Source organism: Mus caroli, chromosome 15, assembly GCF_900094665.2.
Source record: "Mus caroli chromosome 15, CAROLI_EIJ_v1.1, whole genome shotgun sequence".
NCBI classification, from domain to species: Eukaryota; Metazoa; Chordata; class Mammalia; order Rodentia; family Muridae; genus Mus; species Mus caroli.
This window is the reverse complement of record NC_034584.1, coordinates 33625830-33652119: the sequence shown is the minus strand read 5'-3', so window position 1 is coordinate 33652119 and position 26290 is coordinate 33625830. Positions and strand designations below refer to the sequence as shown.

Below are 26290 nucleotides of genomic sequence, written 5' to 3'. Positions count from 1 at the left end.
TTTGTTTTCTGAGACAGGGTTTCTCTGTGTAGTCCTGGCTGTCCTGGAACTCACTCTGTAGACCAGGCTGTCCTGGAACTCAGAAATCTGCCTGCCCCTCCTCCCAAGTGCTGAGATTAAAGGTGTGTGCTAGATTATTTGGTGGCTGGAGTGTCTAAGAAAGTCCGGCAATACCAAATGATCTGTAAGAAGAAGGGATGAGGCCCTTAAAAGGCCATGCCTCCTGTACCCATGTCTTCTCCTCCTCTGTGAAGCTTACTGTGGATCCCATTTTCTTCGGTTCCAGGGCTCCAGCACCACCACAGCCAGGGGCATTATTTAGCTGTGCAATCCCAAGCACCTACCAAGCCACATTCTTAACCACGGATACTCTCTTAGCGTGACTCTTAGGGTGACACAAGTACCAGAGCTGAAAAGTCCCAGTGGCTCTCAGCATCATACTTTCCATCTTTGGACTGGTTTACTCAAGGAGTGTTGGGCTTTTCTTGGTTGAGGTCCCAAGGACCTGATTCTGCTGGGATGAGAGAGCTTAGCTTACCTTTGTCTCTTTACATGTCAGACACAGTATCCTGCTCATGACCTGGCCTCTTACCACAAAGTTAAAAGATCTAATCAATAAAGGACTTTAAAATTCCCTGCAGGTAACTCCTTTAGACTGACCTAAAGGTATCTGGAACCACCAGAGTCTCGAGGTTTGCTCTTTAGAGTCTTTCTTCAGTCATAGCTTTGTGCTCTGCTTTGTAGAATGCTGATATTGCCCATGCATTATACACTGGAATTTTCAGTACAGTAATGATAAAGGTGAGACCTTTACAAAGAGATTATCATGTGGACCCTTCCCTCATGGATAAAACCTGTGCCTTTTTACAAAAGTTTGAAGAAGCCATCTGCCCCGGTTGGTCATGTGAGGAAGCATCAAAGGGTGCCATCTTTGAAACAGTGAATGAGTCTTCACCAGATAATGGACCTGCTGGTGTCTCCATCTGGGCTTCTCACCCTCTAGACTGAGTAGAAACTTTCTATCTATAAACCACCTGCTGTAGGGTCATTTTGTTTTAGCAGCCAAGATAGACAGAGGTCCTCTGTTTCCTTTTATCTCTTGGTTCAACTGCTTTAGAAGTGGCAGGCTCTTTAAGAAAGTGATAGCTGATTCCCTGGTTGTGTTTTTATTCCTTGATGTTTTCTGGACTTAGAACAACTGGATTCTAAAGTTGTTAATAAATCGTTCTCTGAGACAGATATGAGAAATTACATGGTTTTTTTCCTTTATTGAATCTAAATATATATATATTGAATCTGAATATATCCATGAAGATTAAAAAGCTTTGATCCGTTGGATTGTTTTCAGTTTCGACCTCTAGCGTGTGTCTCAGACACCTGCCGTGTGTTTCACACCGCCTCACTGGGCTGTGGAAAACATCCACCGCAACACTTTACATTCTGTAATTTAATGGGGAATTTATGAATCGCTAACAGTTACTGAAAAATAAAGTTTTGAAATTTTAAAAAAAACTAGCATATCATTTCTTACCAATCAGATTGGCAAAGGTTAGGAAACCCCGTCAATCCCGTGGCTAAAAGGATGTGTGTTAACAAGCTCTCTAGCATTCTCGTGGTGGGAGTTAGGCTGGAGTGCCTTTGTGGTGCTCATAGCACAATTGATTCGAGCTTAAGGAGCGCTCCATAATGAATCAGCAATTTCTGTCCTCACTTCCACTTCAGAAACCTCTCACAGTACACAGAGTCCTTCCGAGGACATTCTTTATGCTACTACAGTAAATGCAACCGCTGCCACTTGAAAATTACTAAATAATTGTTTTGCCTGTTCTGTGGGATTCTATACAACATCTTTCTTTTGTTTTGTGTTTTGAGACAGGGTTTCTCTGTGTAGCCCTGGCTGTTCTGGAACTCATTCTGTAGAACAGGCTGGCCTCGAACTCACAGAGATCTGCCTGTCTCTGCCTCCAGAGTGCTGGGATTAAAGGTGTGTGCCACCACCACCCAGCTTTTATACAACGAAGTAGATTGGTAGGATTAGAAAACAGACAGTGAGGAGTGGAAAAGCAAGCAGAGGGTAAGTACGCATGATTAACAGTTTTTATGTAGGAAGAGTCTGCTATACACTATGACATCTCTGGTTTGTTCTTCTAGTCCACCAAAAGTGGACCAAGAGGATATCCAGCAAGGCGATTTTTCTTTTTCTTTTTGGATAGCAAATGGGACTAGAATCATGGGATTGTTAAGGGGGGGTCATTATAACATTTCTACATTTTAGGAAGACCAACCGTGTCAACTAACCTGGATCCCTGGAAGCTCCCAGAGACTAAGCCACCAACCAAAGAGCATACATGAGCTGGTCTAAGGTCCTGGGAAAATATGTAGCAGAGGGCTGCCTTGTCTGGCCACAGTGGGAGAAGATGCATCTAATCCTGCAGAGACTTGATGCCCCAAGGAGGGAGAATGTGGTTGGGGGAGGCGAAGAGGAAGGGGAAGAACTCTCTGAGGGGGGACCAGGAGGGTGGCAATATTTAAGATGTAAATACATAAATTAATAAAACATTTCTACATCATTTCAGTTATGAAATAAAAATGATTTTTAAAAACCCTTTTCCCAGGGTTAGGCAATAATGAAAGTAAATGGCCTTGGGGTGAGAGAGGTAGCTTGATGATTAATGGTACTCACTGCTCTTGCAGGGCAGGCTTCAGTTCCAAGGGATCTGGCTACTTGTGTGTGTCCCGGCAAACATGCGGCACACATATTAATGCTCAGACGTGTAGCCACAGCTCAAATGTCTTAGATTTCAAGGCAGAATAGATCTTTTAAATTCAAGTAGGTTGCTTTCAGAATCAAGTAATTCACATTGCAGAGGACCTAGTGAGAATGGTTTAATAAACTATCTGACTTTTTTTTCTCCTCCTTAGGCCTATGAAGTCAGCCTTCTGGCTTATGATGGTAGGTTAAGCATAATTCCAGGAAGCCTCTGCCAGGCTTACTGTCCTAGCCCACAGCTCTAGGCCAAGAGTGCAGCCAGGCAACCCTGGTAAATCTCCACTCCAGGCAGGATGGTGACTTCCTGCTCTGCGACAGGAAATGATGGCAAGGCAGCTCAGCAAGCAGGGTGCTGTGGACATATGGTAACCCTCCCAAGGATACAGGGAGAGGCTGCCACACTAAGAAAAGAAGAAATGATGGCTCTGGACCCACTCTCTACTGGGCAGTCAGAACAATTATTGAGAGCTGTCAGTCTCCCCAGCCTAGCCCCTCCACAGCTTCTCAATACCTTTGGGTAGAGACCCTATACCCTGCACACCTACAAAGCTCTTTATGGGCTCTTGCACCTTTCCGGCCTGGTGGGTTCAGTCCCTGTTTCCCTGTCCTCTCTGCTCTAGGCTTATGGGCAATCTGAAGCCACCCTCAGCCCTTACAACACTGACTCTTTTACTCAGATGCCCTCCTCACAGCCTTCTCCACCTCTGCTTAAGTCTGGCTTCTTCAAGGTTTTCCTGGCAGGGCTGGCTCCCACTTCCTTCCACAGCACTGCCCTTCCTCTTTGGATTGTTATAACTGTTGGAATGATTCATCTCATGCCTGCCTGGCATGCTATCCAGACAAAATGAAGACAATACCTGTCTTGGGTATGCATGCCTGGCATGTATGAGGCATAGATACTCAGGAAATGTTTGAAGGAGTCCTGGCCTGTGATCAGGCTGCCAGCGTGGGAACTTTACTGTGGGAAGCAGTTGCTGTTAGGTGACAGGGATGTTTTTCTTGATGTACCGAACAGCCACAATTGCAAAGGACAGGGGTACAAACACGAACCGTGTAGGCTGCTCTGAATGCTCTGCTGGTCCTGGGAAGTTACTGGGAAAGCTCTCACAGACGGTGGAACCTTGCCATCACCAGCTGCTTGCCCTTGCTTCTCTGCAGCTCTCTGTGGCACCCTGGGGGCTCTCATGAAGACTGACATTTGAGTGTAAACTAGGTACAGTAGGCCAGGCTTTTCCAGATCCCCCCTGTGTCTGTGATGGACAAGAGTGTTGGATGCCGATATCCTTGGGGGAGATGCGGAGAACCTGACATCGTGCAACAAAAGAGAAGCTAGAAAGAGGCGGACTCATATCAGCACAGTCTCACTCCCGAGACTGACATTTTGATCCCTAGTGCCAATGTTAATGTGAAAGATACCATTCCCTGGTCTCAGCTTGTGTTGCCATAACAAAAGGCACGAGACGGGGAAGTTTATAAGGAACAGAAATTCTCCCAGTTCTGGAAACCAAACCTCCCTAACAAGCCTTTCCTTTTCTCTAGTGACTGAAATGGCTTGCATGGGTGCTATGGAGTGTCCAGGCGTCAGGTTGAAACTTCATCCCCACTGTGGTGCTAAGATGTGGGGACTTCAATCAAGTGATGGCCATGAGGGTTCCACCCTACACAAGGCTGGTTCCCTCTCCCACCGTGTGAGGATATGGTGTTCAGCCTCACTTTGCCTTTCTGTTCCTTCTGCTCTGTGAGGTCAACTAGAAGGCCTCATCTCTCCAGAGCAGGCCTCCAGTAGCCAATCTTGAGCCTAGATTTGGCCTCCAGAACTATAAATCTGCCTCTCTGCCTCTCTGTGTCTTTCAAAGGCAGAGGGCTCTTGTGCCCCTCTCAGAGCTAGCTTTGGAGTTCAAGGGAGACACGAACCAATCCTGTCAAGTCATTCTTCTGTGCCAGAGATCAAACATCTACATGTCTGGGCAATGCAGGCCTTTAAGGGGGCAGGATGTCTGTTTGCTAGAATGAACACACACTTGCTTCTGTGTTGAAAAACCTGGGTAACTCATGGAAAGGAAATCAAAGAAAAGACATATACAGAGACATATTCAGTTGGTTTTAGACAGCGAAGGAACAGAAGAGCAGAAGAGTGTGGGAAAGCCTGGGAGAATAAAGGATGCTGAGGACAAACCTCAGCCTGGTTAGTGAAAGCCTGAGTGTCAGAGGGTTTTAATGGGATTTGGTTGTGCAACGAAAGAAGGCACAGTAGGTAAAGTGCTTGTCATGTAAACTGAGGGTCTGAGTTCAAGTCTCAGTACCCATGGGGGAGAGATGGGGGTAAGGGAAGAACTAGGTGTGGTAGCTCAAGCCTGTAACCCAGCACTGAACATGGGAAGAAAGGATGGCCCCTGGGGCTTGCCGTTGGCCAGTCTAGCAAGATCATCAAGCTCAAAGCTCAACGAGAGATTCTGTCTCAAAAACCAAAGTGGAGGATGACTGAAAAGACACCCAGGGCTGGCCTCTGGCCTCCATAGTCCTTCACACGCACACATGTAAACATGTGCACACACCTTGGTGACACATAGTTCTTCACACACACACACCTATAAACATGTTCACACAACTTGGTGACATTTTTCTTGGTGGTTGAAGCAAGATTTGAGTCCCTTTGCCTATATCTCTGAATCTCTGTTTTGTTCTTCTAGGGACCGGAAGAATTTGAGTTTGTGGTTTAGGTTCCTCCTTACGCAGTGAGTGCTGTTGGCTGTAGACTCACTAGGGGCTGGGATGTCTGTGCTACAATGGAGAAGGCACTCACTGCCTTGGAGCAAATCCCAGTCTGCACCCTTGCAAGCAGAGACACCGAGTAATCCATACTCTACTCTTTCTGTTGTCAAACTCTGCTGTGGCCATGTCTATCTGAAAATGGATCTGACTGCTGCCCGGTATAAATCAGAAAAGCCTAAGCTCTTGCCCAATGACAGTCAGCCAGTGAAGACTCAAAACCCAGATCTGTGTGGCTCCAAAGACATCTTTTCCATCTACTGTCTTAGTCATTGCCCGACGACTTAACATCACTAAGCCTCAACTTTCTCACATGTAAAAGGAGAATCACGATATCTACATCAAAGTTTGGGATCAGAGAGAGCAGATGAGCTGGCGCACGGTCAGGATTAACTCCATACCTTCCCACCTCCAGGCACAAACGTTTGATTTCAGATGTTTGACTTACAAACGTTTGATTTCAGATCTTTTCTTGAGAGCCGGGGGAACATGCAGAGTAGATGGGAGAACTGGGGTGTGGACAAGAGGATGTCACCAACAATCAGCTTTGCCAAGTAAACAACTCTAACTCTCATCTGGTGGGGAGGGAAGGGGAAAGGGTGGCCACCTCCAAAAGGACTTAGACCCAGAGCTTAAGAGGCCCCAAGGGACCAATGCAACCAGGAGGTTAGAGGTTAAATAAAAGATGTGAGAAACGCAGTTGGCAGACAGATTGCTGTTCTGCCAGAGCCCAAGTGCTCCTGGTGAGCAGAAGGCAGCAATGTGACTCATGTGGCAGGGATAGAAATAGAGCCCCCAGCTTCTGTAGGACAGATAATTTGAGGCTTGGCTAGTTCCCGAATCTTTGTCATGCTGAAGGAAAAATGAACAGTGCCAGAGAAAAATCTACATGGGAAGGAGATCATCCGGCTCTGATGTGCTCTGATCTAAGGATCTGGGAAGAAAGTCCAACACAAAACATGGTGTGTGAGTTTGGGAGACCTCGGGGCTACAAAGTGTGCTGCAAAGAGAGGCATTTCAGAGAAACTGGCAACACACAGGACCAGCCAAGGAAACACAGAAGCCAAACCCGTGGTGTCCATTGTCCCTTGTTAAGAAGTATGGACGTTGTCTTGTGGCCCATGGCACCCCAAAACAGCAAAGAAGACCCAAATGCCAGCCTAGAGGCTGGGATCCTAGATGGCTGCCCTTCTCCTGTGGTTTTTCCTAACCATCGGAAGGTGTTTCTAAGATATTACCTTCCCACCCTGGACTTGAAAATCTTGCTCAGAAGGCTCCAAATCAAAGTGCCATCTTAGAAAGGAGCTTTTTGTTTACAACACTCTCCTGAACTCAGGAGTCAGGTGGATCCCTCTGAGATTGAGGTCAGTCTGGTCTACATAGAAAGTTCCAGACTAGTCAGTACTATGCAGGGAGACCTTGTCTAAAACAAGCAAACAAAACCAAATATAAACAAACAAATAAAACCCCTCATCTGAGTGCAATATTTAAGAAGAAAGGAGAGGAAAATGGAAACGCTTGGTTTTTCCAATGCAGGGCCGTTGTCATGCATGAAGTCAGTAGTACTCATATGAGCTGAGTCCACCTTAACACACAGACTCCATTTTGAAACAGAAGCTTTGCTGGTGTGTCATAATGGAACAAAGATGTCGGTTTCAGTAGTTAATTTGACACAACCCAGTCGGGAGAGAGAGCCTCTATTGGATTGGCTTGTGTATATGTCCGTGGGCCATTTTCTCTATTGCTGATTGATGTGGGAGGGCTCAGCCCACTGTGGGCAGTAGCAGACCTAGACAGATGGGTCTGGGCTCTATAAGGAAAATTACAGGATGCATGCCTGGAAGCGGGCCAGGACACAACAGTCCTCCATGGTTTCTGCTTCAGTTCCTGCCTGTAGGTGCCTGTCCTGGTTTCTGTCAGTGATAGACTGTAATCTGTGAACTGAAGCAAACCCTTTCCTTTCTAAGTTGCTTTTTGTCATGATGTGTATCACAGCAACAGAAGGCAGACTAGAACACTGGGGTGTGAAGGCTGAGGATGTCCGCCTGCCCCAGGGCCTCTTATAGAGCAGTATCAACAACAAAAGGACTGTGCATAGTTCTCAAAGTTCTCCGTTTACAATAACTGGGCCAAACTGACCTCTAAGGGATCAGGAAAGAAGGCAGTTCTGTGGTGGCCCCAGGAACCAAGGTCATGCTGGACCTTCAATGCAATCCTAGGCCTGGTTCATTCAGGTTCTGTTCTACTGATCCATAGCCTGGAGTTTCTGTTCCCCAAATAAGCAAAGGTAGCCGACCCATTGTGGAGAAAAAGCTGTGCACACCAAGAGCCCTGTTTTCATTTGCTATTTATTTTAAATTACTTGTTTTGTGGCACACGCACCACAGCTTGTTGTGTGGCAGGCAAAGAACAACTCGGGAGAGTCAGCTCTCTTCTTGTACTGTCTGGGTCTCAGGGATCCCACTCACGCCATCAAGCTTGGAGAAAGACAGCCTTACCTGATATTCATCTGGTTGGCTGCACCCTAATGATCTTGTTCTTCTCTCAGACCCCACATCTGTCTTCACTGTGGGCTTAAATGTGACCCTCAGTTCTCTACACCTGTCCCTTCATCTCAGCGAGTAATTGCAGAAGTCTTATTCACCCTGGACTTCCACCAGGCTTTGCTGGATCATGGAGACATAAGTACCATTGTCACCCCCTAAATACATCCAGTGGGAGAGTTGGAAATAGAAATCAGAAAAGACATTATAAGTCAATTCATGCTTGTACTTAAGTCTCAGAGTAAAGAGAACAATACTCAACACTTAAGTCCGAAATTCATGCTCTATGTCCTTGACTTCCTTTTAATACAGGGTCATGCCAAAGCATATTGTCCCTATGTAATTACTAAATTAACAATCAGGAAAATAAAATTAAGGTCATGTTGAAACTAGAGAAGACATCAAAGACACAAAGGATGCTGAATTTAAACGGAGACTGGAGGACGGAAATTTTGATGTTTGGAATAGTGGAGGCAGTGAGGGCTTTGCCTCAAACAGCATAAGGGGTGGGGCAGAGCAAACTGTATTTAAGAGAGATTTGTGCAAAAAGATGGGGAGGATCTAGCCGCACTATTGACAGCCCACAGAACCAGCTGCAGTCTGCCTTTCCTCTGGGGTTCTTTAGACTCAGTATATCCGGTTTGAACCCATCACATCCATAATCTTTTGATGGTTTTCCTTGACTGTCCTTTCTGGGAAGCACGCCACCAGCTTGCTAGCTTCTGATCGCAAGGCATGCAATCTTTCTCTCCCTTTCACTCTCTGTAATCAAATGTGGTGCTCTTCCACATGGACTTCCTCTGATGGACTAGCTCTCTGCTTACGTTCCCACCTGAAGGGTCCACTTCACCCCAGTGTGTCTCTAAATGACTGCAGCCATTCCAGCTGGCACACTTCAGCTTCCCTCCATCGCTCGCTCGCACTTCCTACCCTTGAAGGAAGAATGAATCTTCCCACAGCACAGTTTTCTTCTTCATGCTGTGTTGCCCTGTTGCATAAGACCAGAGCCCTCTGCTTAAAAAAATAGTGTTTGGAGGATATGTTGAAAAAAATTCTGTTTGGAATAGGGGAGGAATTATTTCAACCTCCATTTTTCGGTGTTTCAGAGATGACGGTGGGATATTATTTTAGAGAGTCATTATTAAAAATAAGAGATTTCATAATCAATTTTGAGAAAAACATGAATAAATTAATGTTAATACCATCTTAGTACCACACATAGCAAAACTCAGAGTGTTTATAACCTTCAGATACTGACAGTTTGAGAAAGGTTTTTTTTTTTCTCCTCATTATGAATCTACAAAAAAATAAGTGAATTATATGCAGCCAGAGAATCTTTTAGAGAGCCCTAAAATGAGCTGAGTGTGATAGTGCACACCTGTAATCTAGTACTTAGAAGTGGAGGCTGGAGGATTGGAGTTCAAGTTTATTCTCTGCTACATAGCAAGTTCAAGGCTAGCCTGGACTATGTAAGAATCTTGTCTCAAACAAACAAACAAACAAACAAACAAAACTGTATATACTTCTCGCCAGCTCCCCTTTTTCTAACATACCCTGTACCCCAACACACAGTCTTTCTCAGTCTAAAAGGATTCGTTGTTAGCTTCCCTTCCTAACCCACCCCAAAGTCCATGAAACCTACAATTCTGAAGCATGGGTGGTAGGCTTGGCCGTTAGCACCCCAACACCATTCCTCAGTAACTCCACCTGTTTTCAGACTGCATGGCCTGAATTAAGGCATGTGACCAAGAGCGCAGCCAATCACCTCTCTGCATTCTCGTAGCAGATGTAATTTGTTCTGGGGCCATCACTGGTCCTTAGTCGGTAACCCCAGGACTTCGGTAGGAGCTACCAGCCAAGAGGCTATGTGTCCCCGCTGGACATGAACCTGGGAAATACAGTGAGTTGCGCAGTTATAAGAGTCTGGGCACGGGGGTGGGGAGTAAAAACTTCTGTAGGGTGTAGATGATGCTGCAAAAGGAGCTTGAGAAATGGAGAAGGGAACATGGGTTTGGGTCTTGAATCCCGCCTGTTTCTATCCTGCCTGCCCCAAGCCATCCTGTCCCTTGAGCTAACAAAGTCCCCATTTTTTCAAAATTAAATTAAATTTCTTTTTACTTATTCACTTTACATCCCCTTCCCACAATCTTTCTCCCACCCCACCCCACCCCCATCTCCTTCTCTGAGCAGATGAAGCCCCCTGGGTGTCCCCGTCTCCCTGGTATGGGTTCTCCAATTGTGCAGTTTTATTCTGTTTTCTGGGTTCTGATGTTTGCTTATTTATGCCATACATCACAAGCGTGGCCCTGCAAATTCCTACACAAGTCCCCACCACTTGGACATCACCTCAGAAGAGTCTCTGCCTTGCTTGTACAAAAGCTGGAATCTGCCCTGCAGTCTCACATGCCGGGACAGACTTGTGGATGCCTGCAGAGTGTTTGCATCACAGACTAAGCACCTGCCCTAAATAACTCACCCCCAAAAAAGAAAAAGGAGCCCGCTAGTGAGCCTCACCCAGGGAAGTCCCAGGTGGGGGCAGGGGCAGGGGCAATTTAAAGGGAAGCCAATGGTTTGTCCTCCCATCTGCCTCCTGTGCTCAACAGGACCCTGTGGAGTGGAGGAGAATGTCGTTAAAACGAGGGGCCTGATTTAGATTGCCACATAAATCCAAAGGGAGAGAGGCCTCCTGTCCCATTTCATGACTTAGCCCTGTGTGCTCTGGGTGCCTGAGCACCCCGTGTGCATTTGAAAGTCTTCACTGTTGGTATTTGAGGACAGGGCGGTGTGTGGTGTGGGAGCTATTTAGCATCACCGGGCCTCTGCCTACCATTTGCAATCGCATCATCACCCACACACTCCGGTGCTGACGAACCAAAAATGTCTTCTGACAGTGTAGCAAATGCCCTCTGCAGGCAAAACCACGTAGCTCAGAGCGGCTGTGTCGTGGCATTTGTGACTATGGCATTAAGTAGGAGGGGACTTCTTTTTCCACTGAAAGTGTCAATCAAACCTGGAGTAAATAGACATCAGTGTCTGGATTGTGAGGGAAGAGTGGGGTGAAGCTGTGAATGAAGGAGAAAGGGTTCTGTTTAAAGGCAAACCAGGAGTCTTGAAGAACAGACTCCAGCACAGTTCATGAAACACCAGGAGGTCGTCACAAAAGGACGGGAGTCCTGAGAAGACAGCTGGGGTGGGTGTGGGGAGGTAGGTGTGGCGGGGGGCGCGGAGTGGGGGCAGTGAAACGTACTTTTTGCTTTTCCTTTCTTTTCCATGTGTTTGTGTGTGTGGTGTGCATATCTGCATGTGTATGCCTGTGCGTGTGTATGTGTGCAGGTCCCTAAAGCCAGAAGTTGCAGTTAGAGACCTTCCTCCTTTGCTTTCACTGTGCCAGGGTCTCTCAATCAAACCCAGAGCTAGCTAAGATAGCTAGTCTCACCAGCCAGGATCTCCTGTCTCTGCCTCTCAAGGTTAGAATTATAGGCAGACCACCCCACACCCTGCCAGTCTCCACTCTGCCTCTGGTAATGCTGGTCTGAACTCTGACCTCCGTGCTTGGGCAGCAAATACTGAGCCATCTCCGCAGCCCAAAACGTGCTCGTGGCTTTTCAAATAACCTCTGCACCCGGAGACCAGTGACACCTGAGGACTTAGAATTAAACCTGGAAAATTCCATAAACTTGAAACGGAAGCAAACAGCCTGGCTCAAGATTGCCGGCTGCCGTTCTAGCAATGGCAAGCATGTTTACTTACAGTCTCAGAGAGTAAATTCCAGAAATGACTGTTTCAACCCAATGCGTCTCTGCAGGGACTGTGTAGTGTGTGAGTAGAGAGACTCGTGCTGACAGAGAGCAAGGAGGTGTTATTTGGGTAAATTGGATCAAGAATCTCTGAGGAGGCTGCAAGATTATCTCTTGAAGAAGCCTGAGGAGGCTTCGAGGCAGAAAGGAAGCAATCCCCATGGGCAGCAGAGGAGAGCTTGCTGACAAGAAGGATGGACCTGGGGAAGTTTTTAAGTTTTAAAATTAGTTATTTATTTGTGTGTGCCTCTGTGTCTGTGTCTGTGTGTGTGTCTGTGTGTGTGTCTGTGTGTATGTGTGTTCCTGAGTGTGTAGGGATATACACATGCCATGACACATAGTGGAGGTCAGAGGACAACTTGCAGGAGTCAGTTCTCTACTTTACCTTTTGGGTCCCAGGGATTGAACTCTGGTCGTCAGCCTTGGCAGCAAGGCTGAGCCATCTTGACAGCTCAACCTTGGGGATTTTCTGAAGGAACCAGATACATTTTTTGCACATTCTGATAGACCTATTATGTCGGGGGCTAAAGTGCTATATAGTGAAAAGAGAATTTCCTTGGTATCAAAATGAAGCTCAATTCCTTTACCACAGTTGGGTCATTGGTCAAATTTAGGTAAGTTATGTCTTTAAGTCTTAATTTCCCCCATCTGATAAATCAGAGAGCCGTGGTCCTCACTCACAGATCAGTAGTGAGGATAGGATAGCTTAGAGACAGGGTGAACATAGGCCCAGCTGTGCCAGGTGCTTCACTTCATGCCTTCCATGGAAGGAGCCAGAACCTCCTGGCCACCTGCTCACTGGGCAAGAGCTCCCTGGATGGTGCATGTTATGAGCCAAGCAAGGGCCTATAATCCAGACGGTGGCTTCTTATGGGTCCCCTTTGTTCCCTCACACAGTAACAAACATATTCAGCCCTCCAGGCCTGTATAGCAGAGGGGGAAAGGGTTGAGAGCACATGGGCTGAGTCCTGTAGGCAGCAGTTGTAAGTCAGGGATGAAACTCAGTAACTGACTACAGATACTGACTGTGGGCCTGTCAATGTCAGAGCTCTTTCCCATGGCCCCTCTTATTCTGACCACAGCTCTGATGGTGTGATGTGACTGGCAGAGGGACGGCCTGCCATTGATACCTCTCTCAGCAATGGGAACTGACATCACCCTGGAATGCTCATGAGTACCCTTAAAACTAAAAGGAAGGTTGGTGCAATGACTAGCCCACAACCTGGAGGTTGAGCCATCTGGAGGTTGGGTCCAGTTAAATAGATTCACATTACTTAGAGGGCAGAGAGGGAGCTTCATCTCGCAGTCAGAAAAATCAAACCTTGAATAAAGCATTAAGCTGATGGTTGCTGCAGAAGCGTCTAGAATTTGAGATAAGTTCTGCTCCCTGCCTGTCTTGGTGTGCATGGTTACAGTGAGCCGATGCACAGTGAATGAGAGAAGGACCCTTTTGCTGACTGCAAATCGATCTAAGGTCCAGGACAAGAAACCAGGGGAGTGGGTTAGGCCTCTGCAAAACTAATGGAGAAAGAGAGCTGTTTGCAGCTGTGTGTTGGCTCGTCCACTGGGATCACATCAGGTTTCTGACCTTGGTCAAAAAAGAAGCTTGTGATCAGTTATTATGGCAGCAGCCGGGATTTGCTTCGGCTTACAACATGGAGGTCTTTCCATCCTGCCTTTGAGGATTACACAATCATTCACTGAGTGAGTGCTTTCGGTACTCAGCAACTTTGACTCCCCCAGGGATACAACCATGACTTCCATGCCTCAGACCAATTTCACTCATCCTGTACTTTGGTTAGTGGGAAGACATGGAATAAAGGTTGTGGGATGGGTAGTTATTCCAGCCTTTGTGTTGAAAACGAGCTGACCACTGTTAGCAATTCCACAGTGGCCAGCCTGAATGTTCACATACTGCAGGCCTCCCTGGCCAGAAAGGCTCAGCCAAGGTCTGGCACTTCTGAGTGTCCTTACACGCTTGTCCTGTGCCCCTTCCCAGGGCTTCAAATTATTGTCTTCTTTTTCCTCTAGCTTGTCTTTATTCTCCAAAGTTCTTCATTAGAAATATTGATTAGCCTCAGTGTCTATTATCATGACAAAACACCATGATCAAGGCAACTTATAAAAAAGAACACTGAGCTGGGCGGTGGTGGCGCACGCCTTTAATCCCAGCAGAGACAGAGGCAGGCAGATTTCTGAGTTCGAGGCCAGCCTGGTCTACAAAGTGAGTTCCAGGACAGCCAGAGCTACACAGAGAAACCCTGTCTCGAAAAAACAAACAAACAAACAAACAACAACAACAAAAACACAAAAAACAAAAAAACACTGAATTTGGGACTCATGGTTGCAGAGAGTTAGAGTCCACAGCCATCATGATGCCATGAACGTGAGAGCATTATTGGCAGGCACAGACTTGGAGAAATAACTGAGAGCTTACTTCCAGATCCACAAACAGAAAGCAGAGAGCTTCTAGACCTTCTATCAACTCCCCCAATAAGTAATAGGATTTTTTCCCCTTTGTATTACTATCTTCCATATCCAAGGATTATCCATGGTCATTGAGCGCTTTCCCAGCTTTCTATCAGCACACTGATTGTTTTGGTTTGGTTTGGAGTTTTCTGTTTGTTTATTTGTTTGTTTGTTTGTTGTTTGTTTTGTTTTATGTTTTTTGTTTTTCAAGATAGGGTTTCTCTGTGTAGCCCTGGCTGNCCTGGAACTCATTTTGTAGACCGGGCTGGCCTCAAACTCAGAAATCCTCCTGCCTCTGCCTCCTAAGTACTGGAGTTAAAGGCCTGTGCTACCACTGTCCGGCAGTATACTAATTTTTTTTAAATGTTTTCCAATTAAAGTTCTTGATTTGGAGACCCTGGCCGTTTCTTCTTCCTGAGAGTCTACTTTCTGACCTATTTACTCCTCTGAGCTTAGCAGTATTAATGCATGGGGTTCGAATGGAAGCCAGGGAAGACGATGAAAATGTTAACACCTGAGTCCGTGCAGACCACTGTGTTTGAAGGGATGAGTTGTTGAGATGCAAAGATCCAAGCATGGACACACAGACGCACAGACACACGACACATGGACACATGGACGCGTATCTGCACCATTCAGCTCAGACTTAGCATTGCAAGGAACTCATGGTCTTTTGGACCTCAAAGCCCAGTGACACACCTCAGTAAGACTATACCTTCTAATACCTCAGTAAGACTATACCTTCCAATCCCTCCCAAGCATTTCCACCAACTACAGACCAAGAATTCAAATATATGAGCCTATGTAGGCCAGTCTCATCCGAACCACCACACTTAGGTAAGATAAAACTTCTTAAGATCTGTGGTGTAGGACAGGCCCAGTCTGAGCCTTTCTTACAGGTCCCTCCCATCTGAAACACTATGGAACCAGAGGAACACAGGGAAACATTTCCAAATGGCAGGTTGCAGAGATGGCACATGGAGAAAATGAGAGAGTACATCACTTTGGGAGTGCAGGGGTGGACCACCTCCTTCCTTAGCAGGGTAGCAGGTCTTCCTCAACTCCTTCAGAAAGACTTCCTCTCCATGAATGCCTCTCTCGTCCTCGGCTGTATTTAGTTTCCCCATAGCACTGGATTCTAACACAACCATGTGCTTTTCCATTGCCCTATACTTAGAAGTGAGCATGAAAAAAAGAACTTTTATTTTGTCACTATTCCACGGTGCCCAGAACAGTCCTTGTTATGTAATAGTTCCTCCATAAACACTTGCTAAGTTAAATTAGAAATAGTCTCCTCTGTGTGACTATGTGTATGAAATATATTTTCTTCTTTAATTTTACTGGATGATGAATTCAAAAGGTCTTGAACTCAGTGATCTCAGGGTAGGGGTTTTGAGTACAGCCACACTTGGCTTTAATGCAGCTCAAACTTTGTCACCTAGGGTGTCACTAACTTTCAATTTCTTCACCAGTGGCTCTGGCACCATCCTTATCCCCCTTGACAGTCATTACTTTAGGAAGAATCTGGCCTCTGAAGCCCACGGGGAGGTCTCCATGAGGAATGCTGTGCCTCCTCGTCTGCTCATCTGCTAGAGAATGCCTTTGAGAATCAAGCTCTCCTCTTACCTGCGTGTTGTGTGAAAGCACACTGCCCTGACTTGCTGTTGACTGAGGGTGGGTAGGTAGAAATCAGCTGAACCCCGGCTCACTCAGCCTGGGCACTCAAGACGTGACATTGCTGTTGTTTAGTTCTATTTTGATTTGAGCTTCTATTAGCTTCACCGGAATACATCCTGAAAGCTACCGTATCATCTAGTTCCACTGAGAAAGGCCACATTAGAAATATCTTCCCATGGGGGGTTTAACCTTTCTATCAACTCCTCCAATAGGTAATGGGATTACTATCTTCCATATCTAAGGATCTTCTGCAAGGGTCCAAACACGGACGCGCATCTGTATTATTCAACTCATTGTACTCAACTCAATGTACTGGAATTGGATGAACAGGCTTAGCACCACAGGGCTTCACACAGCCTCTCACACACTATACACACCATGCTGTCCCACAAGAGTTCATGGTCATGGAGCACTGCCTGGACTTACACAGTCCAGGTCCCTTCCTTCCTAAGTCTAGAGAAGTGGTTGGCTATATCTTCAGGGCTCTTTCAAGGTCCCAGTGAGTGCCTTTGTATTTTAATATTTCCATTAAGCATTTCCAAATGCATTTATCCAGGGTTTCTTCCACTCCCAGTCCATCCATGCATTTCACAAGGTGAACAGAGAAAGTGAGCTAGTTGGCATCCCTGTGGCAGATTCCCGGTCTTGGCTGCAAGAGTCCGTGTCATGCACAACCAGGACTCAGCATGGAATTTGCTTTACAGTCAGATCCCCAGCTGCAAGGTATGAGAAGTCCTGACATGTCAGAGTGTCATCAGAAAACACACAAATGACTCTTATTTCCAGAGCACACTGGCATAGTTTGCTATTGCTTTGATTTATGTGGATTTCAATGGTAGCCTCTTGTTGAGGTTTTTGTCTTTTGTTGTTATTGTAATGCTAAGTGCTGGGCCCCCAAGATCTGGAATCTGTACATAGCTTCTGGGAACCTGCCTCCAATTAATGCTGATTGGTCAATAAAGATGCCAGCAGCTGGAGAGATGAGAGAGAGGCAAAGTTAAGGTTTCCCAGGCTAGCAACCATGAGGAAAGAGAGAAAGAGAGAGTGGCATGGGAGAAAAAGAACATGCAGGAGGGAGAACCAGAGCCACCATGAAAAGGGCCAAGAGTACACAGCCCAGAGGGCTACTCAGTTAGGTCAAGAGCAGCCAAGACGGAACATAGAAAGTAGTAAGTGTTAACTCGGAGTTATTGGTGGGAGGCAGATTATAACAGCATGCAAATTAGCCAGTTGCCCAGCTATTGTACTGATTAAGGCATATTAAAATACGAGGGCTGTGTGTGTGTTTCATCCGGAAATATAAATGGTCTAAGGTGGGAAGGAGCCCTGCACCAGGAAATATTAAAATATTCATACTGCCGGGCGTGGTGGCGCACGCCTTTAATCCCAGCACTTGGGAGGCAGAGGCAGGCGGATTTCTGAGTTCCAGGCCAGCCTGGTCTACAAAGTGAGTTCCAGGACAGCCAGGGCTACACAGAGAAACCCTGTCTCGAAAAAAACAAACAAACAAACAAAATAATAATAATTCATACAATAATTGTTTGGTGTTATGCCAGAGGGGTTTCCCAAACAACTGGATTGGAACATCTGTATTCTTACTTTGCTATGAAATTTTTCGTCCTAATTGTGGTGGTTTGAATAGGTTGGCCCCCATAAATTTGTGTTTTAATGTTTGGCCATAGGGAGTGGCACTATTAGGAGGTGTGGCCTTGTTGGAGGAAGTGTCTCGTTGTAGGGCAGGCTTTGAGGTCTCTAAGCTCAAGCTCCACCCAATGTGGAAATTCAGTCCTCTCCTGGCTCTGCCTCTCTCTCAGTGAAGCGAAGATCACCAAAGACTAGAGACCCACAAGCATTGCACAGCTAGTTCTATAAGCAAGCCTAGCTCCATCCCCATCACTGTCTGACATCTATTTATACCCTCCAAGCATCACATGTCCCTAGCACATGTCTTGCCTCAGCATGTGTGCCTGTCTCAGCTGACATCACTCTGCCAATCAGCCTGAGGCTGCAGAAGCAGCAAGAAACTGGCACACCATCAGGTTTTTTTGGTGCATTTCTCTGTATAGAGTCCTGACAAATGCAGCTCAACTACCCAATGCAAGGTAGACCAATACATATGTCATTAGCGAAGAATCCTTTATCACGGGTCCTTTCATGTGCTTGCTTTAGCAGAACATCCTTTCACTTGTGTCTGCTTCAGCTAAACATCCTTCACGTGTTTGCCCCAGCAAAACGCCATCCAACTGACTTTCCAAAGAACCCTTAAGTTCACAGCATACTGCTGTGCTCCCCACCATGATGATAATGGACTAAACCCTCTGAAACTATAATCCAGCCCTAATTAAATGTTGCCTTTATAAGAGTTGCCTTGGTCATGGTGTCACAGCAATAAAACCTTAGCTACAACACTAATGGAGGCGGCTCATGGAAAAGATTCAGAGTCCAGCCTCTTTCCAGATTCTAACTGGCTTTTCAGCATCTGGGGTTTGAAGGTTCCCAAAGATTCCCTGTACCCTGAAGATAATAATTTTCCTTTTCTGGGTTGTGTTGGGGTAACATTTTTGTGCACGGTGTAAAGGTTGTCTCTGGAAGAAGAATCTGACATGGGGGAGGGGGGGGGTGTTACCAGTGTGGCACAGAGGAGGTCCAGCATGCCAGAGTGTGACGAAGGTAACCAATCATGTGGCAGGCATGGACTAGAATAAACAGGTTAATTAAGTTAGAGCTAGCTGGGTCATAGCCTTGCTACGGTGTCTAAGCTTTTATAAATAATAATAAATCTCTGTGCGTTTATTTGACAGCTGACAGGTCCAAGAAAGTCCAGAAATATTTGATGTCCAAAGTGGCACCTAGAAACCCAAACTTAGGACACTAGATTCAGGTACTAGGCAAAAATTCCCAGGTGGGAGGTGGGGAAAATGTTTTTCTAGCACCCTCACACTATACCACAGCAGTGGAGCTGTACTTGGGTGGGAAGTGAAGCTCCTTTAAGAGGCTCTGCTGTGCAGAAAGGCCAGCTGAGCACTGAACAGGGCCTGTGAACAGCTGGCTGAGTGGGTGGCCAGAGCTGCACCATGGTCTTTCTTGGGCAAATGGCTACAAGCACTTAAGGATTCCTGAAGTGCCTATTCTGGACTGTACAATTGGGGGAGGAGGGAGCCAGTAGCTATTGTAGGCCTGGGGTGAGTGGAGATCAGAGGCAGACCATGGGACTGCACACTTGCCTAATCATCAGATGAATCCAATCTAAAGCCCTACATCACTACCTTGTGATGAGACTCCAAAATGGCAGTTGAAGTACACTAGAAAGCCTGCAATGATTTATCTAGCTACAATAAAAGACAGATAACAGATGACAGAAATCCACAAGATTATCAAGAATTTGGGTGGCACCCCATAGAAGTACTAGACTTAAAGAAATTTAAAGAAACATTAATAATCTGTGGCTTCACCCTATGTAAGACAGATACTTAATAACTGGACCACACAAAATCATGTAATTCCAAAAGACTGGAAAGATTTGATGTCAGCCATCATAGAACCTGTTCCTCAGTTACAGTGGCTCACATGGTGGAAAGATGAAGCTTCAGTCATGAAGCAATGAAATTGGAGGAGAGGGGCTGGTGAGATGGCTCAGTGGGTAAGAGCACCCGACTGCTCTTCCAAAGGTCCAGAGTTCAAATCCCAGCAACCACATGGTGGCTCACAACCATCCGTAACGAGAACTGACTCCCTCTTCTGGAGTGTCTGAAGACAGCTACTGTGTACTTACATATAATAAATAAATAAATCTTTAAAAAAAAAAAGAAATTGGAGGAGAGGCATTAATATTGTCAAGGATCGGTTGCTAGGTGATGATCAATATTCTGAATTAAGAGTACAGATTATATTTGATGATGCCATTTTAGAACAATATCATACAATAGCTTAAATGCTTAGGACAAGGTTGAATAGCAGGGATGAGCTGAATCCTCTACAAAGATAACTTAGGGTTCAAATGAATCTTTTACTGACGTTTTACAAAGATTAACATCAACTCTAAATAGAGCAATATCAGATCCAAATGCTAGAGAATTTTTAATTGGATCTTTGGCTTTTGAGAGTGCTAATACTAAGTGTAAAAAGGCTATTAGACCTTTAAGGGCCTGGTCTGAACCTATTTATGAATGGATTAAAACTACTGTGGATATTGAATCTAATGCTCACAATTCAGTTGCGATTGGACAGACAATTACAAAAGATTTAAAAACTCAAAAGTCCATTATTGTGGCTGTGAAAGACCAGATCATTTCCTGAAGGACTGCAGACAAACAGCTCCTAAGGATAAATTCTTCTATAATGATAACCCAGGGAGAAAGTTTCCTGGAATATGTAAAAATGTGAAAGGAACAGACGTAGGGCTTATGATGAAAATCATCGAGAGATATTAAAGACAATTCCTTAATGTTGGAAAATTGATTAAGGGGCATTGCTCAGGGTTTGGCTAAAAACAACATGAAATATTCGTTTCCTGTCAGCAAAAGGAAAATTGTTCTGGAAAGTGACTAGAAAAGTTAGAGCCTGATAGGACAAACAGCACTGTTCAAACCATGTATGAGAGATAGAGTAGTTCCTATGAATAGAACAAGAGATGCTAAAGATAAAAAAAAAAAAACAGGTATTTTGTCAAACTACTATAAATGATAAAAGACCAAGGTTAAAATTACAATTAGATAGAATTGAGATTAAAGACCTAATGAATACAGAAGCAGATATAACAATAATTTCACAAGATTCCTGGACTACAGCTTGGTCATTTCAAAGGGTAGCTACACAGCTCCTAGGAACTGGGACATTGTCTCAAGTAAAACAAAGTCTAAAATGGATTTAGTGCATAGGGCCAGAAGGTCAGGTGGAAAATTAAAGCCATATGTGGCAGATATAGCCATGAGTTTATGGGGAAGATATCTATTACAATAGTGAGAAGCACAGATGAGCATTCCTTCAATTTCAAAGGCAAACTATAAAGAGGGAGATGTTCCTGATAAAGACATTTTAAAATGTTATCAAATATAGTTTCAGACTGCCCAAGGTGTCCATAAGCAGGCCACAGTAGCAGTTATCTATCCAAACTTATAAGGAAGGCCACTGCTGATAGAGTATCAACTGCCCTGCCACCAAAATAGTTAAATGAAAGCATGTTTGGGTTGACCCTTAAATAAAGAAAGGTTGCAGGTACTAGAACAGCTGGTCCAAGAGCAGCTGGAAGCTCAGCATATAGAAGAGTCCACCAGCCCTTGGAATTCTCCTATATGTGTCATTAAAAATAAATTTGAAAAATGGAGGATGCTTGACAGATCTGAGATCAATAAATGAAGTCATCCAACCAATGGGTTCCTTACAACCTGGAATCCCTTTAACTTCTTTGTTCCTAAGGCATGGCCTATTATAGTAATTGATTTAAAGGACTGCTTTTTCTCAATACCCTTTGAGAAAAAAGATAAAGATTTGCTTTCACTGTGCCCACATTTAATTATGCATGCCAAATAGGAGATATCAGTGGAAGGTTTTACCACAAGGAATGTTAAACAGTCCCACCTTGTCTCAATATTTTGTCCAACAGACATGAGAAATAATTCATTCAATCTATAATTTGTCATTTTATGGATGATATTTTGCTGGCTGATTCAGATGCAGATACCTTAAAACACAGTATTTGATAAAGTAGAAAGAACTTTGCCTTGTTGGGGATTACAAACTGCTCCAGAAAAAATACAAAGAGGAGATTCTATTACTTATCTAAGATACTGGATATGTCTGCAGAAAATCCAGCCACAGAAGGGTGCAGATTAGAAGAGGCCAATTACAAACGCAATGATTTTCAAAAATTGTTGGGAGGTATTCATTGGCTAAGATCCATAATTGGATTAACTATTCAATAGCTAAGTAATTTATTTCAAATCTTACAAGGTGATTTGGACTTAAATACTCCAAGAAAATTATCAGTTGAAGCTGAAAAAGAATTGGCTTTGATAGAAAAGGGATTATGGGATACAAGTGCACTGCTTGAATCCAAAGCTGGATTGTATTTTAGTGATTTTTTTTACTTTCTACTCATTTTCCCACAAAAATTCTTATACAGAAAAAAGTTAATATCTTAGAATGGATATTTTTAGCACATAAACAGAGTAAAAAGTTAAAAACTTATATAGAAAAGATTTCTGATTTGACTGTGAAAAGGAGAATAAAACCACCAGTTAGCAGAATAGATCCATCAGAGGTTGTAGTGCCTTATGCTAGTGCTCATTAATTACCTCACTGTGGGTAATCAATGAGGATTGGCTTGCAGTAATTTTAGGAGGGAGAGAAATTAACAACAAATACCCCTCAAATAGGGACTTCACTTTATAAAATAACTAATTGGGTTCTTCTCACATAATGAGAGAAACACCAATTTTTAACACTCCTGTCTTTTATACAGATGCCAATAAATCAGGAATGGCAGGTTATAAGTCAGAAAATATAAGTAAAATAATTCAAGACCCAAATGCTTCAGCTCAGAAATCAAAATTATATGCTATTCTCATGGTTCTGTTAGATTTTCCAGAATCTCTTAATATTATTGCTGACCCTTAATATGCAGAGAGAGTTGTTTTCCATGTAGAAACTGCTGGATTTGTTTCAGATGATTCAGAACTAACTTTGTTATTTATATAACTGCAACAAGTAATTTAAATCAGAGATCATCCACTACACATAACTCAGATTCAACCTTACACAGGTTTGCTGGGACCATTGGCATTAGGAGATGAGGAATAGATAAGTTATTTATAGGAAACATATTAGAGGCTTCAAATTTTCATGAAAGACATTATATAAATAGAAGTTTAAAGACAATTTTTTCTATAATGTGACAAGGCAAGGAAATTATTAAAAACTATCCTACTTGTTCTTTGTATAATCAAGCTCCATTACCTACTTACTGGGAGTAACCCTAAGGGTAACCAAAGAAAGGAATTTGGCAGATGGATGTTTTTCATTTTGCAGATCGTGGGAAATTAAAGTATGTACATCACACAACTGATACATATTCAGGATTCCAGTGGACTTCTGCCATAAGTTCTGAAAAGACTGATTCTGGAAATACACATTTACTAGAAGTGATGGCTATATTAGAGATACCTTTACAGATTAAAACTGGCAATGTTCTGGCATATGTATCCAATAAAATGTAACAATTCTTTAAACATATAACACACAAAAACATTATAACATAAAGCATGTTACTGATATACCTTACCATCCTATTGTAGAGAGGTCTAACTGCACTTTAAAGGAAATGCTCATAAAACAGAAGGGGGATATGAGATCTCCCAGAGAAGGATGTTTTATTAGCTTTTTTATTTTTTTTTAAATATCAATGAGACGGATAACACGGCTGATGAAAAACATTAGATCTTAGAAAGAACTGCTGAATTAAACCATCCCATATATTATAAGGATGTTTTAACTTAAGAATGGAAGTCAGGAAATGTGTTACACCGGGGGAGAGGTTATGCCTTTGTTTCAACGGGAAACAAAAGGCTTCCTTCAAAATTAACAAAGAGTATATTTGATGAGGGGGCAGAGGGGGGCCTCCTGAAAATCTTGGCTGCAGACATAAAGGAAGAGACCCAGAACAACAAAATAGGTGGCGTGAATGCTGATCCCCTTACATGGGAAGAGCTCTGAGACTGGCTGAGACATGAATGTCTGTAGTAGCCAATGATCTTGTTGGCTATTAGATCCTTCATGACTTATTATTACATGCCATTCTTTCATATGGCATGGATGGAGATTTTTTTCTTTTTTTTATATTTTTATTAGGTATTTTCTTCATTTACATTTCAAATGGTATCCCAAAAGTCCCGCATACCCTCCCCCACCCCACTCCCTTACCCACCCACTCCCACTTCTTGGCCCTGGTGTTCCCCTGTACTGGGGCATATAAAGTTTGCAATACCAAGAGGCCTCTCTTTCCAATGATGGCCGATTAGGCCATCTTCTGCTACATATGCAGCTAGAGACACAAGCTCTGGGGGTACTGGTTAGTTCATATTGTTGTTCCACCTATAGGGTTGCAGACCCCTTTAGCTTCTTGAGTACTTTCTCTAGCTCCTCCATTGGGGGCCCTGTGTTCCAATGAATGGAGATTTTTATTACAGTTTGGTTATATAATACAAATGGACTTATAAAGTTGATAAATGCCTTTCTCCTGCTCAAACATACGGCAGAGAATCATCTGAGGCTGATCTGTGCTCACCACACATTCTATGCATGTGTTAATGCAGATATATATATATATATATATATATATATATATATATATATATATATGCTACCTTTAAAGGTTTGTGTGTTTTCAGAGCAAACTGACCAGACTCCAATGAGACAAGTAGCCTAGGTGATCCGGCCTCACCAAACTGCCTCATTTCCTGCATCCAGGACAACTTCAAAGTGGCTAGGTCAAATAGACCAGCTTCACAGACTATTCCATCCAGAACTTCAGTTAAGCCCTGCCCTTTTCCATCCCACAGAGACTGGACAGAAAATGATATAGCTAGCTCTCTCAGGACTTAACCAATATCCCAATTTGCTTAGTGTCCCCAAAAGATGCCTTTGCTCCCAGACAGCAGCAGCAAGTCATTTTAAGAACATGACACATCCATTTCCAAGAGATGGGTGAGGTGGTTTTTAGTCATTTGGTGAGTGATGGATCTTTGTCCTTGTTTAGGGGAGTTAGTCACAAGTTGTTAATGGACTTGATCAGGGAAGAAACAAAATAAAGGAGGTTAGATTCAGGAATCTTTTTCCTTCCCTCTCCACCACCTTCTCCTCTCCCTCCTCCCCCTCCTCTATGTCTTTCTCTCCTCTATCTTTCTTTTCTACCTACTGTAAGAGAGAAAAGGAGAGAGTTGGAATGAAAAGAAGAAAGGGGGATATAGGGATATAAGGAAAAGAAAGGTAGATCATTGAATCCACTTTTAAGCTAGAAAGCAACTTCAATTCTCAAATATTTTTACATTGGTATGGATTTTTGTATATTGGTAGAAATTTAAGGTTATATTTGTTGCAACATACTGTATATATGGTTCAACTCTTGTTTAAGGTATTGTACATATACAGGTTATTTTAAAATTTGATTTAAAGTTCTTGTCCTTGAAAGCTACTATTACAAAGTATTTAGGATAATTAAGAAATGCAAGTTAATAGTCACCTATGATGTTCAAACTTGTGGTATTGTCAGGTATGAGTTTAGTTAATTACAGAAATATGCTTTATTTAGCCTCCTCTATGTGTTTTCAAAGTTAAACTTCAGATTCTTCTACCAGAGATCCTCTCTCAGACTGGAAGTCTTGCCTTCTAATTTCTACCTAGCTATTGACCATCAGATCTTTATTGAGCCAACCAGGGAGTGAGGAAGTATGTTTACAAAATACTAAGTCAAGCGATGAACCATAAGAATTATAATTCCAAAGCCTGGGCACCACCCAGCTCACTGCCAGGACATAATTTACCTGTGCAGAATAGGCAGAGGCAACTTTCATACAATACACAAAAAATGTTTCCCCAACATCTCCACCTTTGAGTGCAGTAAATGGCTTTTTCTCTAACATTAATAAACCATATATAATAAGAACAATTATGAGAACTATCAGGTAAGGATTACATTCACAATGTCCAGTCCATTCATATTTGGCAACCTAGGAAAAAGTACTCCAGTATCTATCCTAAATTGGTGAGTTCAAAGTTCTTTTTACCTAAATTATTTTCTATCACTAATAAGCTTTTATATCCTCTGAGTTTCATAACTTGCATTACCAATCTAAAAACATCTTTTTAGACCTTAAAACGTTTTCTTAAATCCTAAACAACTTAAGCGTATATGAGAGACTGTAATTATCCAGTCTGCAACTGCATCAGAGCAAACAGGAAGTACAGAGCAGGCAGCTTCCCAAACCATAGAAATGACAGAGAACACTGGGTTCCTGGACAACCACCCAAGGTTCCTCTGTATCACTGGGGCATCTATCATTGGCCATCAGGCCCTGAAGATCTGCCAACAATTTATGAATATCTAATATATATATATATATATATATTAAATCATAGACTAATAATTCTGAGGAAGTTGTGGTAGTAAGTTGAAGCAGAAATAAAACTTTAGAGGAAATCTTTAGGTATCCAGGTATACTCATTAAGTTGCTAACTTATTTTTGAGGAATTAGCATTCTTTTTTTTTTTTT

At 43.6% G+C, this 26290-nt stretch overlaps 1 protein-coding gene across 2 annotated transcripts in view; it reads right to left on the bottom strand.

The window, feature by feature from the left end:
- The window catches only part of Baalc (BAALC binder of MAP3K1 and KLF4), a 71386-nt gene that overhangs the window by 23174 nt on the left and 21922 nt on the right, over positions 1-26290 (bottom strand). The window lies entirely within an intron of this gene.